This window comes from Trachurus japonicus, chromosome 7, assembly GCF_045865225.1.
Source record: "Trachurus japonicus isolate A0001 chromosome 7, Traja_1.0".
Taxonomy (NCBI): Eukaryota; Metazoa; Chordata; class Actinopteri; order Carangiformes; family Carangidae; genus Trachurus; species Trachurus japonicus.
Genome location: NC_140913.1, coordinates 26,977,719 through 26,993,655, shown reverse-complemented (window position 1 = coordinate 26,993,655; position 15,937 = coordinate 26,977,719). Strand labels below are relative to the sequence as shown.

Here is a 15,937-nt window from a genome sequence, read left to right as displayed (position 1 = left end):
TGGAAAGACAGAACAAGTGTTTGAGGCAAAGATGGAAACACTGAAGACGTGGTAATGGCAGATTCCACGCTTGTGTTTTTATCTACGTAAAATAGTCTTGTGTCAGTTTGTGTTTCACAAGAGGAAGCTCAAAGTCCAGTTCACACAAATGAAAACAACTATTGGTTCAAGTTCAAAGTCCCCAAAAATTTAAATTTGTTTCATTTTTTATTTTCCCTTTTTTTTAGTCAAACCCATCAATCTCCAATTACTAATCACTGACATATTACTTTCTTAAAAGCCAAGATTTACCAACGTGAGTTCATGTTTTGCCACTTAAAAGAAGATGTCATAAAAGACGATGGGTTTATAAATGAAGTTCAGCGCTAGAGTGAAAAAAGAAACTGTAGTAATGCTGTTCTGTCCCTGCAATATATAATTTATTTAACCCTCCTGAACCAAATGATGCAGAAGTTGTAAAACATAAAATGCATCACAGGCTGCTCAGGCTTCACCACTGGCTTCATTACTGTCATTAGCTGAAACATTATAAGTAGATTTACACAATAATATTCAGTAATTAATTATTATGTCTTTGTTAGATATATAAAATACCACTTCTTACAAGTTATTTAGCCCATTGACAACAATTTTAATCATTGAAGTAATTCCTGGATAAATGTCGATGTCCCCACCTGGTTCCAGCTACTGAAAGGTCACGACTTTCTGCTTTTGTTTGCATGTTTGGTTGGAGAAAACAGGTCATTTAAAGACCTTTAAACACCTTTATTTCTGCTGCAAACAGCACCACACGTTTGAGAAGCTGCAGTGGATGTCTGACAAGTTTAATGATAAACAATTATCAAAACAGTTGTTGATTAAGTGCCACATCTTGGATGAATTGACTTACTGTTTCAGCTTTAGCAGCAGTCCAGCCCTTCTCTGTGCAATGTTCCCCAACGTGGGGCCAAATCGAGGATACGGAAGATGTTACATCACCACTTTATGTGAAATCTGAGCATCGTTAGACACTAGATAAAATTAAAATCAAAGCTTGAAAAACTTCTCACACAAACTTCTCATCTAAATATAATGAACATTCACAAAACTGTCAGAATTAGGCTGACGATATTCTTGTATTTGAGATGCATGAAATCCTCTGAAAATATCAAAACTAACAATTCATCTGTTCGTTCCCAGTTTGTCTGTGGTTCCTTCTTCTGATGACATAAAAACTATGTTTGATTAAAAAGAAAAAAAAAAATTCACCCCACTCTCCTTTTTTTTTTTTTAGTATCCTAGAAAATAATATTTTGGCAAACATCATTCAAACATGAGTGAATAGTGCCTTTGTTGAGGTCTTTTTCAGTCATGGATTTAGTGCTTTAGTGTGTGTTGACAGTAGCAGAACAGTGAACGTGGGATTGACTGAAAATAAACTACAGTGTCCATGTTCGTCGTAATGAAGTAACACGTCAGTCAGTGCAACAGCGCGGCTCATTTTTGTGATGATAATAGTTTTTTTTTTATAGATACGACATCCGGCTCCGGATGCAAGTCGACAATAGATTTTCACTGTTTTGTTTTTTTTTATTGTTTTTTTGACAATAATAATATTGAAAATAATCAATAATGATAATAACAGAGTTAATCTAGAGCTGTATGGGAACACGGTGTCTGTGTGAAGAGAGAAGTCAGCCACAGGTGGAAGGTGGCCATACATCGAATCACGTCTCGTTCTGCTCCGTCTTCACTTCATCTGCACACACCCGCGAGATTTACAGCCTGCTGCTCTCATGAGGATGTGTGCTCATATACTGTATGTGTGTGTGTGTGTGTGTGTGTGTGTGTGTGTGTGTGTCTTATTATCGCAGTCAGGTGGATGGAGGAGGAGGAGGAGGAGAAGGAGGAGGAGGGTGGGGGCAATTGTGCAGCTGATGTGGGGAGAATAGAACAACAGGGAGCTTCTTCAATGACCGCGGCTGTTAATTAATCAAACACGCACATACACACTCAGACAGTGATGAAGAGGCTATAGAAGAAACACACACACACACACACACACACACACACACACACACACACACACACACACACACTATGCACACACACACATGCACGGCCTGGTCTCCTTACAAGAGGCTTGTAGCCATTTCTACTTCCCGTCGCCAGCCATGCCGACTCTCTGCTCGCTCTATTTGCAGAGCCGCCCCTCCCCTCTCTGATGCTATGATCTAACTGCAGCCTCCTCCCCCTTCAGATACACACTCACACTCTCGCTCCACTCTCACATGCCTGCACACACACACACACACACACACACACATATACGCACACACACACACACACATGCACACATGCATACACACGCACACTGGCAGCGCGCGGGGTGTGTCTCTCTGCAAGTATTTATGTGTATGATGTTTTAATCAAGTGGCGTTAACATGGACTCTGGACTGTGAGGCGTTGCATTGTTCATCCTCGACGAGAGGCTGTTGTTGATCCTGTGGTTTTTCTTTTTCGACCCACACGCTGTCGAAGGTGGCGGAGGGAAAAGTACATCCCCCTTTTCTTTGCTATCTCTTTAGATCAACAACTGGGTTTAGTATTTTTTTGTCCTTTTTTAAAAAATTTTTTATCAAGGACTTTCAGATAATCATGAAGCAGAGGATGGGTGGGATTTATGATAATGATAATAATTATCATAATAATAATAATAATGGGGGGGAAAAAAGAAGAAATAGAGAAATGAATAAAGTGAGAGTTGGTGGAGCAGCAGAAGCGACGTCACATCTTTACAGTCAAATTCTCCGAGTGGGTCAAAGTTCCCCCAGCAGCCGGATACGAGCTCTGATTGGCTGTGGAAAGGTGAAATTAAAACCACGGTAAACTTTTGACCTCGCAGGAACTGGGAGAGGAACGCCCATCGCTGCTCCCTCCTCCTCCTCCTCCTCCTCCTCCTCCTCCTCTCCCTCCTCCTCCTCTTCGCTGCTGGTCTCCCACCGACCTACCCCTCCTCCTCCTCTTCTTTCCTCTCCTCTCCTCTCCTCTCTCCTCTCGTCTCTCTCTCACTTTCTCTGTCTCTTTCTATCTGGCTTACGCCTTCCTCCTCCTTTCATTCCCTGTTAGTCTGTCGTTCGCTGTTGTTTTGCTCTCTTTCAGTCTAAACCATCTCTCCGTTTCAAACCCCCCCATCTCCTCTCCTCTCCTCTCCTCCTCTCCTCATCTCCAGCTCTCCTTTTGCTGTCTGTCTTTCCCCCCGATGAATTTGTGCCTTGCTGCATATAGCCTGATGAGAGAGGGAGGGAGGGAGGAGAGAAGGGAGGGAGGGAGAGAGCAGGAAAGAGCTGGGGGAAGGGTATAGGGAGGGAGGAGACAGCCAGAGAGGGGGGATGGGAATAGACACAGAGGGAGAGAAGCAGTAGAAGAGGAAGAAGACAGGAGGAGAGAGGGGCAGGAGGAGGAAAAGCAGCTTTCTTGACTGTGTGCTGCACAAACTGCTCCCTGCAAACTGCACAAGAAGAAAACCTAAAGAGGAGTGAATGTATAAATAGACATGTAACTGTGGCTCTGACTAAGATCTGCTGAGCGGCAGGGCGGGGAGAGCCCATTTTTACTGCTAATGGTTTCTCTCATTACACATCAAACGGTTGAGGGGAGGGTGTGTGTGAGTGTGTGAGTGTGTGAGCGTATGTGTATGTGTGTGTGTGTGTGTAGGGAACGGGGCCGATTTTAAATGATTTCATGAACCAACTAAGAGAGCAGCCCTCTCTCTCTCTCCGTTGCTGCTTTGATGCCGCGTGCATGCACGTAGACACGCCGGCTTGCAGCTGCATTCAGTCATTAGCAATTTCTTACCCACACAGTGAAGTGTGCGGTGGAGGACTGTCTGCTGTAATTGTCGCTGCTGTTTTGCAAGCACAGACCATGTAGTGTACAGGATGCAGAAGTTGTCCCGGCGTCTCCAACCCCCCCCCCACCTCCACACCTCCACACACACGTGCACGTGTAAACACAGTCTCGTTGCTTGTCATCGACGAGATGGCACATACAGAGGCACCGTCAGTTGTCAGATTTTAATGCGATTGAAGTAATCCTTTTTGGTTCGGATTAAGCTCAACGATGAGTCGAGGGGTTGCTACGACGGTGTCTACAGGAAGATGGGAAGGAGGGAGGGAGGGAGGGAGGGAGGACGGGGGGGAGAAAGGTGTGGAGGAGACGAAAGCCAGAGCTGCCGCTCCTCGTCTGGGATGAGAGGAAGCAGGAGGAGAAAAAGGGCTGGATTTAAAAAAAAAAAAAAAAAAAAAAATGTTGCTTCCCCTGCCTGTGAAAAAAAACCAGTGAGCTAAGAGAGGAGGCTGTAGATGTTATTGAGTTAACCAGACAGAGCCAGAGGGAGGGAGGGAGGGAGAACAGTGGGAGCCGAGCTGAGAGACTGGCTCGATAGACAAGTGGATGAGGGGCTGCTGCTCTGCTCTGCTCCTGCTCCTGCTGCTGCTGCTGCTGCACACTGGGCACAACCATATGGTCTCATAATGTATGGAGCAGACATCAACTTTGTCCTGCCTCCTCCAAAAAAAACTAAAAAAAAACTTCACTTCTTCTCCAGCCTCTCCATCTTTTCCTCCTCCCTCTTCGTCTTGCCAGCCAATTATATTACCCAAGAGACAGCCCATTAGATAAAAAACACACACATACACACACACTCACCATGCGTCCCATTAGGTAAGATGCTCCCCACTGACATGCACCCGCACTTCTTCAAGATAAGAGGCACCCCCAACAAACATTTTTGTCTACACACACACACACACACACACACACACACACACACACACACACACACACAGTTAGATAAGGGCCCCATCCCCCTCTAATGGGAAAGAAGATTGATACCGACAGAAAAAAAAAAGATTTCTCAAGATGTCGCTTTGCCCCTGCCTCCGTTTTTTAAATATTTAAAGCAACCATGTTTTTTTTCTCTTTCTCTCTCTCTCTCTCTCTCTTTTGCATTATCATAGGATTGTTGGTTTTCTCTGATGCTAATGCAACTTTGCTGAGCACACAGAGCAGCAGCAGCAGCAGCAGCGGCACGACGGAGGCAAATGAGTGGCTCCTTGAACGTACAGTTGATGTGTGCTGACAGTGATGTGCGTGCAAGTGAATGCAAGTTGATTCCTGATTGGGAGAATAATATTGTGTGTAAGGAAGGAGGAGAGGGGAGAGGATTGCGTTTCTCCTGCACACTGTCGTCTGGTTTCAAGGTGTGTTGTTGGCTGCTCTGTGTGACCCAGTGTGAGTGTGTGTGTATGTGTGTGTTTGTGTTTGTGTGTTTGTTTGTGGGTGGTTATGCATGTTGCCATGCAGTTTCCCTGCCTCTCCGGCATGTGCTTTTGTCTGTGGGAGTGATGGATGGCAGGCAGGCATCTAATGTGATTTAGATGCTCCACCAGGAGAGTGTGTGTATGTGTGTATGTGTGTGTGTGTGTGTGTGTGTGCGCAGTGTGTGCATGTGTACGTGTCCCATCCACGTGTGTGCAGCTGAATCTGCAGTGCATGTTTGTCTATCTATCTACCTCCCTCCACTCCTCTTTTTCTCTCTCTTCCACACCTCCCCCCCCCCCCCCATCATTTTTTTTCCCCTGTGCTGTGCAGTTTTTGGACTCTGAGTAAATAAACAGAGGGAGGAGGGGGGGAGGAAAAAAAAGGGGAGGGAGGGAGGGAGGGAGGGGTGGTGTTTATGTGTCGAATCTGCTCCCTCACTGTCACCGCGGAGAACGAGAGCGCGAGGAAGGAGGCGAGGAGAAGGGAAGTATAGAGGTGGAGGAGAAGAAGACGGTGTTCTCCGGCTGTACGACCACACCGATGGGTTGTTGTGAGCCAATTATGTCCCGTCGCCACTGAAGAAAAGTCTCACAGCTTATTCACTCACACTCAAGACACACTCACTCATCGTCACACACTTGCATCAGCAGCAGCAGCAGAAGAGGTGCTCTCTCTCTTTCTCTCTCTCTCCTTCCCGAGCAGTGAAGAGCTCAGGTTTTATCTGCATGCAATTATTCATGTGAGAAAAACACCTTTACACTGACATACTGTTCTTTCACACTCACCTCACTCTCTCTCTCTCTCTTTTAAATTCCCTCTTCTCAACTCCTATAAGTTCAATTTATTGACCTTTATTTCAACCTTTCAATGCAATTCAATTAAAATTTGCTTTATTGGCATGAATGTTACGAGAACTATGTTGCGAAAGCATCAAGAATCAACAAAGCAATACAAATACAACTACAACAGAATCAAATATATATACAAATAGAATAAAAATAAAAGCTATATACATTTATATACCCTATGCGTATGTGTGTATGACACAGATTGGGTGTCATTAGGCAGTTGCAAGTTGTTATAATGAAAAAAAAAAAATATATATATATATATATATATATACTGTGTGTATATATACATACATTGTTCATATTAAACCTTTCAATCACACACAAACTCACATTTTGCATCATGCGTGAATGATTTTTGACCATTCATAACATCGTTGTCGTACCTGTGTCAACCTGCCTTCCCTCTTACGTAGTACTGCGTGTGATCGTAAATTAAAATGCACTGTACTGTACTCGAGTGTTAAATCTGACCAGCTTTACATCTTCATATTGTATTTTTTACACACTTTCGACAGCTTTAATCATTATTGTCTTCCTCACATATTAACATTTTACACACAAATTAAATTGATGATGAGGCGATAAAATATGATGCGCGTTTTAGATTAAATCGTCCAATAAAATAATGAAAACCAGCTGCAACGGCTAGTGAAATGCTGTTTAAATATCAACGTGTCAGTGATAATGATTCAGTAAAAATGACATTTAATAGAATTTCAGTCACCGGAGGAGGATCCTGATTGACTGGAAAACAAACTGTGCACATCATCACTGCACAGCGAAGTTCAAACGACAGCAACCTCACCTGTGAGTTTGAAATCAGCTCATTAATCTGATGTTAATTTTTAGATTTTGAGTGTGGAGGAGGAGGAGGAAGAGGAAGAGGAGGAGGAGAGAAACGTCTCCTTCTCCTGGTTCTGTGTATTTTGTGTTTGCACGCTGAACTACAGAGCAGCCTGGACCAGTTTATTAGGTACGCCTCGCTAAATAACCAATCACTCTAATACAGCAGTCCTGAGGTTAATCCCTCCTCCCATGTAACTACGCTCAGTTTTAGTTGACACTGGTGGTGGTGATTCGTGCAGTACGTTGCTGCTGCTGCTGCTGCTGCTGTATTTGTCTTGCATATTGTCTCTGCTTTGAAAAGAGGGAAAACCAGTTTGTTGCAGCGGCAGCAGGATAACGTCAGAGGCGTGGTTAGAGAAGGAAGGGGGGTTGTTTTATTGATTGACCTGTTCCACTAATTAGGCCCGAACAGTCTGGAAAACTATCCACCTCCACAGCCTAAGGCCTCAGTGAGCCTGTGCTAAATTACTTTAGAGCGACACCCCCTCCCCTTAAAAGAAAATTTTGATTCATTTCACCAGTAACTAAAAGCAGTTGACAACAATTTCACAGCATTTTTCCACCTTCTTTCTGTATTTATTTTCTCTGTAAAATGGCATTGTTTTAACGGTTTACTCACTCTGAGATATGACAGTCTCTCGTATCTCTGCGTTATTGTTAATTACTTCACAGAAATCCTCCTCTATGTCCCCGATAATGCACATCTCCTACATAATTGATGGTTTCCGAAGAGGCGTTTATTTAACCTACTTTTCTGCATGACTGTGTGCGCACATGTTTCGATTGTTGGGTTGATGCACCTCGCACTTTATGCATGACCCTGACCCTGAGATTTCTTCACAACACACACACACACAGAGACACACACTGGCAAAGTTAATTCACATGTGACTGTTAGTTTCCTTCCCGGTTCAGCTGAAGGTGAGAAATGAGGACACGTGCGGTTTACTGTCCTTATCTTATCCGATTTGTTTGTTGCCTCTGTGACTTCGCTGTCATCACTTAATACACAAGAATGTGTCCCGTCCTTCTTACAGTCCAACCCCTCCGCCCCTCCGCCCCTCCACTCGCCTGTCTTTCCTCTCTGCACACATGTTCAGCACGTGGCGGGTTCAAGTAAAGTAGCAGGAGCTGTTGTTGATATTCTTGTCAGGGTTTGACTGAAACATAAGATTAAAGTCCAGTATGTTTTTTTTTTCCTCTAATGCTCCTTCTCATCATGACTCAACAGTAGAGATCTGTTGTACGTACTGTACGACTATCACACAATATTTTACCGCACACACACAAACCCCGTGTCAACAGTTCGCCATGCAGGTTGCACTTCTATTGCAGGGTCGGTCGTGAAGTTTTGACAGAGGAAAAATAAGCAGTGTATTTATATATACAATACATCATGTACTGACAAATTGAGGAAAACTCTGACTTAATGGGAGGAGAAATGTAACAAATGCAAATATTTCCCTACAGGGTACAGAGGAGGTCACCGAATGGTTTCAATTCTTGTGATCCATCTGTACATATGTCATCATTAGCACAACACAATCTGTTCAGTGTGAGCAGCGTGTCCTCCTGCAAGTCCTTTATTTCTATTAACAACAACTCACACTGTGTTATACTACAGTATAAGTTATATATCATGGCAACCAAGCGAATGAAGACATAGAAGCTGTTTTGAAATCCTCATATTTGATTTTAATTTTAAGTTTTTGCTCAGGTTAACTCACTTTCTCTCACTTTACAACACTGAGTGACTTGTAAGTGTAAGTTAATATCTGCTTTGATCTGACTTTCCATAGCATGACATGTATTTTCAAGTTGTCACCAAAGACGTGTGGTTGAAAAATCAATGACGGTGATGTTTCACAGTGATTTAAAAAAAAACCTCTTCATAGATAAAATCAGTAACTGTGATAAGTCATTTTTGCTTGGAAATGTCTATTTAAACTATAAAATCTAATGACAGTATTGTTCTGATATAATCACTGAGTCCTATTTAACACAATCCAATAATAAAAGATTGATTGATTGACCACAAACAGTGGTATTTGTGCATTGACATAACCAGCCTACCAGTCCAGCAACAAGATGGCAAGTCCAAGATGTAGCTTCTCTCTTCATCTCTTTTTTGGTCACTTCTTCCTCTGCCATGACAAACATACTGAGAAGAATACTGAGCTAACTTCTTATAGCGAGGCCAGAGGTGTTGATGTTGGTGTGAGACGTGTTGCCGTAAAGCGATACGTCCCAGTACCAGGTCAATGAAATGTCAAAATGATTTTCAAACTGCCATGATGCTGTCATATAGTAGTTGCATTTAGATAACATCTGTATATCCGGCAGATGTGGTGATAGTATCTCAGTGAAAGCTGCCTCACGCTGGCGCTAGAGGAGAATTCAGGCTCATTACAGTCTGTAGGATTGATCCTCAGGGGCAAATGAATTTCTAGACTCTTTATCGTGTCATTGCGTCCAATAGTTTTGAGTTGTTTCTACTCTTTAACACACTCAGTATAAGCACCCCATGAATTGGTGTAGTAGCAGCAGTGGATATGAATAAATTATTATTTGGCTTTATGTATCTTTATTTTGTTTCTATAGTGTGTATGAGAGGTGACCCCAGTCAAGTGTCTCAGCTGGCACCGTTCACCTGTAAAGGAGAGTTAAAAATATGAACAGAAATAAAGCAATGTCGAGGACTCATGGTGTCTGTGTAGAGCGAGCTCCTCATTTTTTTTTTTGATCGTCAAGTGTGGTCTTATATTAGTGTTATTCAAACCCAGTGAATCCTCAGAGAAGAGAATAGCCTGTTTTATTACATTGAGTGTCAGGCTGTACTCAAAGCAGATGTTGCACCGTAAAGTCATTTTAATGTGGCCTCGAGCTGTTATTACAAAAAAAACCTGATACAATAATTTTTCTTTCATTTTCTTTTTATGGTCACTTTTTATCAGTGTGTGCGTGTCTGTATGTGTGTGTGTGTGTGTGTGTGTGCGCTGCCTGTGACTTCAATTTGCCCCTGCAGATTCATTGTTGTGCGGCCGCGGCGTATAGTGTGATGCTGTGTGAGTTTGGTTTCCTCTACCTACTTGGAAAGGATGACTCATGCAAACGCCTGTTTCCTTTTTTGAATATGTAAATGCACGTTTGATGGCAGCCTACAGCAGACACACCCTGGATGGCTGGACGAGTTTTAGTTTTTTAGACCTGCCTGGCCTATTTCTGCCCTGAGCCAGATGCTTTGCTTTCCCTCTGCTTTTCTTCATCCTCCACCCCCTCTTATCCCCTCTCTGAAGTGTGAAGTTTGAAGCAGCAGCCTGCGCGCTATGATAGCGGTAATTGGTCTAAAGATGGAAAGTTCACTCTCACTCTTGTCACTGAACTAAGAAGCAATTTGTTTTCAATAAGTGTTTTTTTTTAAAAGCAGGGTTAGTTAAGAACAATATATCATCAGAGCTCTATTTAACAGCAAAGAAAAGGGGTGTGTGTGTGTGTGTGTGTGTGTGCCTGACGAAGACAGTGGAGAGACTGGTACTTATTGTCCCCTGGCTGAAAAGCAACGCTCTGTCTCGCACAAGTTCATTTCAGACGGCGGCGGCGCGGGGGTAGCCGAGAATGGCTTCCCCCCTCTTTGGTACCCCCTCGTCTGTGGAGGCCAGCTTTGGACGCAGAGTTTTTTTTATTAGCCTCTGTGGTCTGATTTGTTTAAGGGGAGGCAAGGTGCCAAGATGTGGCCCCGGCTCCCATTTTACTCCAGTGTGAGTGCTGGATTTGTTGGAGGGGACTGGGCGAAGCAAAACTAAAGCAGTCACTCAAAGAAACACACACACACACACACACACTGACACACACAGACACACACAGTGTACTTTTATGCATTCTTCACTGTGCTGTTGTGTATGCTGGCTAGCGCACACAATTTTCCCTTATTCACAGTCTTTACAGAAGACATAGAGAGAAAAATCCTGTTATAGAAAAGAAGAGACGGGAGTGAAGAGAGCGAAAAGAATTAAGCTCACAAAGAACAAACTTGTGGATCTGCTTGAATTTCATTTGACCCTCCATGAGTCTCCTCGAGATGTTTCTTAAAGGCACAGATCCTTTTAAAGGCTCAGTGTGAGGTTTTTTTTTTTTCAGAGGGTGTGTCCAGCTCTCACCTGTCACCTTCTCACCTGACCTGTGTCACTATATTCAAACAAAAATCGATTTAAAAATGGTCATTAACCAATCACGTGTCCTTTCTAATGTTTACTTCATATCTTTATTTATTTGCTCATTTCTATGAGGTCCTCTCGGAGCATACTAACCTAAATCTGACCCGAGAGTCTCGACTCGACATAATAATCCTGTACGGTTGTCTGGTACAAAATCTGAACCTCGTATTTTGCAACACAGTCATCTGATGAAGGATGCAGCATGAACTCATCAATTTATTGTAACTATTGGCCTTTAAAGAGTCCCGAGAAGTTTGTATTTGGTTATAAAAGAGTCTCATATTAATGTGGATGAATCTACGTTACCCACTTGTTAATGGGTCCATTTTTGATAAATATATCATTATTTTGATATTATTATTTAGTGGTCGACTCGCCAAACATAACGCCGCCGGATCGCTAGTTGGCATCGTTTATGGTCGGAACTACGACGGTATCTGATCGTCTTCGAACCTCCGACTTTCGTTCTTGATTAATGAAAACATTCTTGGCAAAATGCTTTCGCTTTCGTCCGTCTTGCGCCGGTCCAAGAATTTCACCGTGCGCGCTGAGGCTCATGGGAAACGTAGTGTACTGTGAAAACACTTCCACTTTCCGAAACTCCTCGTAGTCCCTTTAAGAGTTTTAACCCAGAGCTGTTTTCAGTCTGAATGTCCGCTTGAATTCACAGTGACAGGTCCATGATATAGTCCTGTTCTACTGGGGTCAGCCTAACTCCTGAATGGATCTGAGCAGGTTTCATATCAGAGCTGATAACAGGCCTCTTTTGTAGGTCAGGTCTTTTTTTTTTTACTATTATTTAAACATATACATGTGCAGATTAGTTTACTGTGCAGGAAGTAGTTCAGAGTTTACAGTCTGAGATCCTCAGCTGATTAGTGTCACACCAGGTCAGACTGAAATGGACTTTGTTACCCAAAAGAAAAGAAATGTCACCTCTCTCTCACACTCACTTAATCATATTTACACAGTTAATCAGCACGTGGCCGTCAGTTTCTTTTTCTTTTTTTCCTGGTTCAGCTGAAGGTGAAGAATGAGGATGTGCATGTGTGTGTGAGAGAGAAGATGCATCATGTTTATGGTGTTATTGCTCTTTATCGCTCCATGTGCAACCTCACAGTGACAGTCAGCAACACTATCAGAGCCTGAGAAACTTCCCTGTCCTTCGTACTCTTACATACATTTCCGCCGAGTGAACACGTGGCTCCGCTCGTAGGGATTCACAGAAACACCTGACTACACGGAGCAGAGGTCTCAGTGAAAGTGCAGTGAACATACAGCACAGTTGTATACGTGGAGGTCAACGCGAGGTCCTCTGTCGTCAAGAGGACAGATCGATGGAGGTCACTAGTTTGAAACCGGAGCAAAAAGCTTTCTTTGTGTAGTTTGTATTTTTTTCAGTTTAAGGCCCCGACTGATGAGAGAAACAAACACAAAAGAGCAGCTTTAACAAAGGTACAGTATGATGAGTTTTCAGGTGATTTTGAACAAAGAGGCCGAGCAAACCTTGATTCATGTCACATGAAAGGAGGAGGAAACAATAAACCGACCCTTGAGATAAATCTGACACCGTCGTCATTGAGAGATCATTTATATCTATAACGCATTCACAATGTTGAAAGGTCTCTGTGAACTCTGGCTGCCTCTGTATTGAATCTTTAGCCCTGGTAGCTTCAACAAGTGGAGGACGCTGCTATTTAAGATGTTTATTGTGTTGCTCAAGTGCCCTGATGAAATACAAGAGCACAAACATTTCATACGGTGAAGGGGGCGACGGCTTATTTAGATCTCAGATGATGAGTTGTTGAGTAGCGTGAGGGAATGAACAGACAGTGTGGCAGGAGAGAGGTGGAGAGTGACTGAGAGCTCAGGATTTCTCCATTTACTTTGCTTTCATGTGTAAAGGGATAGTTCAACATTTTGGCAAATTGGCCCATTGCCATAATCCCTATAGTCATAGCAGTAGGTTCGTTACCTTTAATTGTCGGTGCAAGCTATTTTTAGAATGGCGGAGCAGAGCTGCGAGCTGCTCAGGGCTACGCTACGGAGGCTCATGGGATTTCTTGGTTTCCCTCATCAAACTCATCAAATACACAATCCAACAACTCCAAAACGCTCTGGTGGACAAGTTGTGACCTGCACATTCACCACGCTATGAGATAATAACACAACGTTACCAGACAGAGTTGTTTTAGAGGTAAATTTATGCAAAACCGCTGATGCGCGTTCCCGTCAGGAGCAGTTTTCAGCAAGCAGTCTCTGCATTTACCTCTAAAACAACTCTGTCTGGTAACGTTCTGTTATTATCTCATAGCGTGGTGAATGTGCAGGTCACAACTTGTCCACCAGAGCGTTTTGGAGTTGTTGGATTGTGTATTTGATGAGTTTGATGAGGGAAACCAAGAAATCCCATTAGCCTTCGTAGCGTAGCTCTGAGCAGCTCACGGCTCTGCTCCGCCGTTCTAAAAATAGCTTGCACCGTCAATTAAAGGTAACGAACCTACTGCTATGACTATAGGGATTATGGCAATTGGCAAATTTGCCAAAATGTTGAATTATCCCTTTGAGGCTTCGGCGCCGGTGTGAACCCAGGTTTTCACAGACGTGTCAAAGTGAGCACACGGAGCTCTAATGATCGCACTGAAGGTCTCTTCTTGTCCGTGCTCGTGGACGCCGCAGAGCTTTGACTTTGTTTTGTTTTTTTCTCACCAACTCGTGCACGAAGCCGCGGAGTCGGTGACTCTTTGTCACAGCTGAGCTATTAATTCTTCCTGCTTAAGCAGTCGCTCGCCGGCTCTATTTTTCTCCCCTTTCAATTAATAGGAAACACATTGGTCGAAGGAGGGTCTTTGTTGGTGTGTGAGAGTCCATACATCATCTAAACTAGAGCATGCACCCCTCCTCCTCCTCCTTCCCCTTCCTCCTAACACACAAACACACATACACATACACACACACACACACACACACACACACACACACACACACACACACATACACGCACACACACAAACACACAAACACATGCACACACATACACCATCAGCCCCCATCTGCTCCCAATCATGGGTGCAGCCAGCGGTCAGGTTGCTGACGGTGAAAAGTGCACAGGTACGCGCTGCTCATACACATACACACACACACACACACACACACACACACACATACACACACTCACACACTCACACACTTACACATACACACACTCACATGTAAATATACACAACCGTGGCACGCTAGGCATGAGGTGAACCACACACTCAAATCTGTGAGCTGAGAAACGTGCGCTCTGACACGACGACACTCTCGCACATCCTCTTTATAATAATGAAAGAAAACCTACTTTCTATCTCCTCTCTACACACACACACACACACACACACACACACAAAAACACACACACACACACACAATGAGGCACAGTGATAGCTGAACATGAGACATCCTGGCGGCGTGCTTCACTGATGACAGGGTGTCATGGTAACGCCCAGCATTCTCCATGGTTACGCACTCTTTACCCCCCCCGCCCCCCACAGGATACTCTCTTATGATTGTTCAGACAGAACACTTGAACTACTACAACAACTCGGCGTGTCCAAAACACACACACACACACACACACACACACACACACACACACACACACACACACACACGTCGAACGCACACACACACATAAATTGTTTCTTATCAGTATCTAAATGGACACAAATTAGCCTATTATGTGCTTTTGGGATTAGAGCGATGATTCAGCCTAATAGTCTGTTTTCGTACTCTTGCTCCGAGTCCATAAAGCTTGAGAGATGTTTGCCAATAAAGGCTTTGACGTTCAAATTTCCGTCGTACGGGCTCTGGAGTGCACATTTTAGTGCAAAAAAGACGTGAGAGCACTTTTGTTTTACTTTACCAAACATAGAGCGAATGGCTGAACCGTGGATCTCACGCTGCATGTCGTCACTTTCTGGTAACAACCGTTTGGTTTCCTGTAAAACTTGTGTCTCAACATCCCTTTTTTGTGCAGTATATGTATGTGTGTGTGTGTGTGTGTGTGTGTGTGTGTGTGTGTGTGTGTGTGGGGCTGGTCTGGCTCTGGCAGTGATCTGTGTGTTAATGCAAATGCACAGGAGCCACGATATGTTTGCTCTGTACGCGCTGCAGCCGTAATGAAGACAAAGGTTTTCATATAGCGACGCTGCACGGCCCCCTCACAGTTCCTGCTGCTCATTAAGCCGTTAATGCAGCTTCCTGTGCATGTGTCTTCAGGCCTCTGATTAATAATGCTGCTTGTTATTCATTAATAACACCATAATGAACGTGCACTGTTGAGCATGATGGTTAAACTTTTCTTTTTTTTTTCTCTCTCTTCTCCTCCTCCTCTCCAGACTCCGTTGACCATCCCACAGAGGACCACGCCCCCCAGAGTGAAGGGGGAAAGAGGAGGAGGGGGCGGAGGGGTCTGATCTGAACTGATCTGGTCTGATCGTCCATCACCTAGGCTCCGTAACAAGGTGGGCTAACATCCATCCCATATGGTTGGCATGGTAACGGCCTGCTGGGTTTAGGTTGAGCAGTTTGCCACAGACAGTTTCTTGTTATTGCCACATTCTTGCAACATCCTCCTGACCTGAACGCAGAGAACAGTGTGTGTGTTTTCCAAAGCAAAATGTTTTATGGAGGTGTTTTGTATTTGAGGTTTTTGGATTCTGGATTTTGAGGAGATGG

General features: G+C 43.8%; 1 protein-coding gene across 1 annotated transcript in view; it reads left to right on the top strand.

The window, feature by feature from the left end:
- LOC146984933 (nuclear receptor coactivator 3-like) overlaps nt 1–15,937 on the top strand; it is an 84,353-nt gene that overhangs the window by 18,005 nt on the left and 50,411 nt on the right. The window contains exon 2 of the mRNA XM_085782572.1: nt 15,598–15,723. The gene's annotated coding sequence lies outside the window, so the exon portion shown is untranslated. The remainder of the gene's footprint in view (nt 1–15,597; nt 15,724–15,937) is intronic.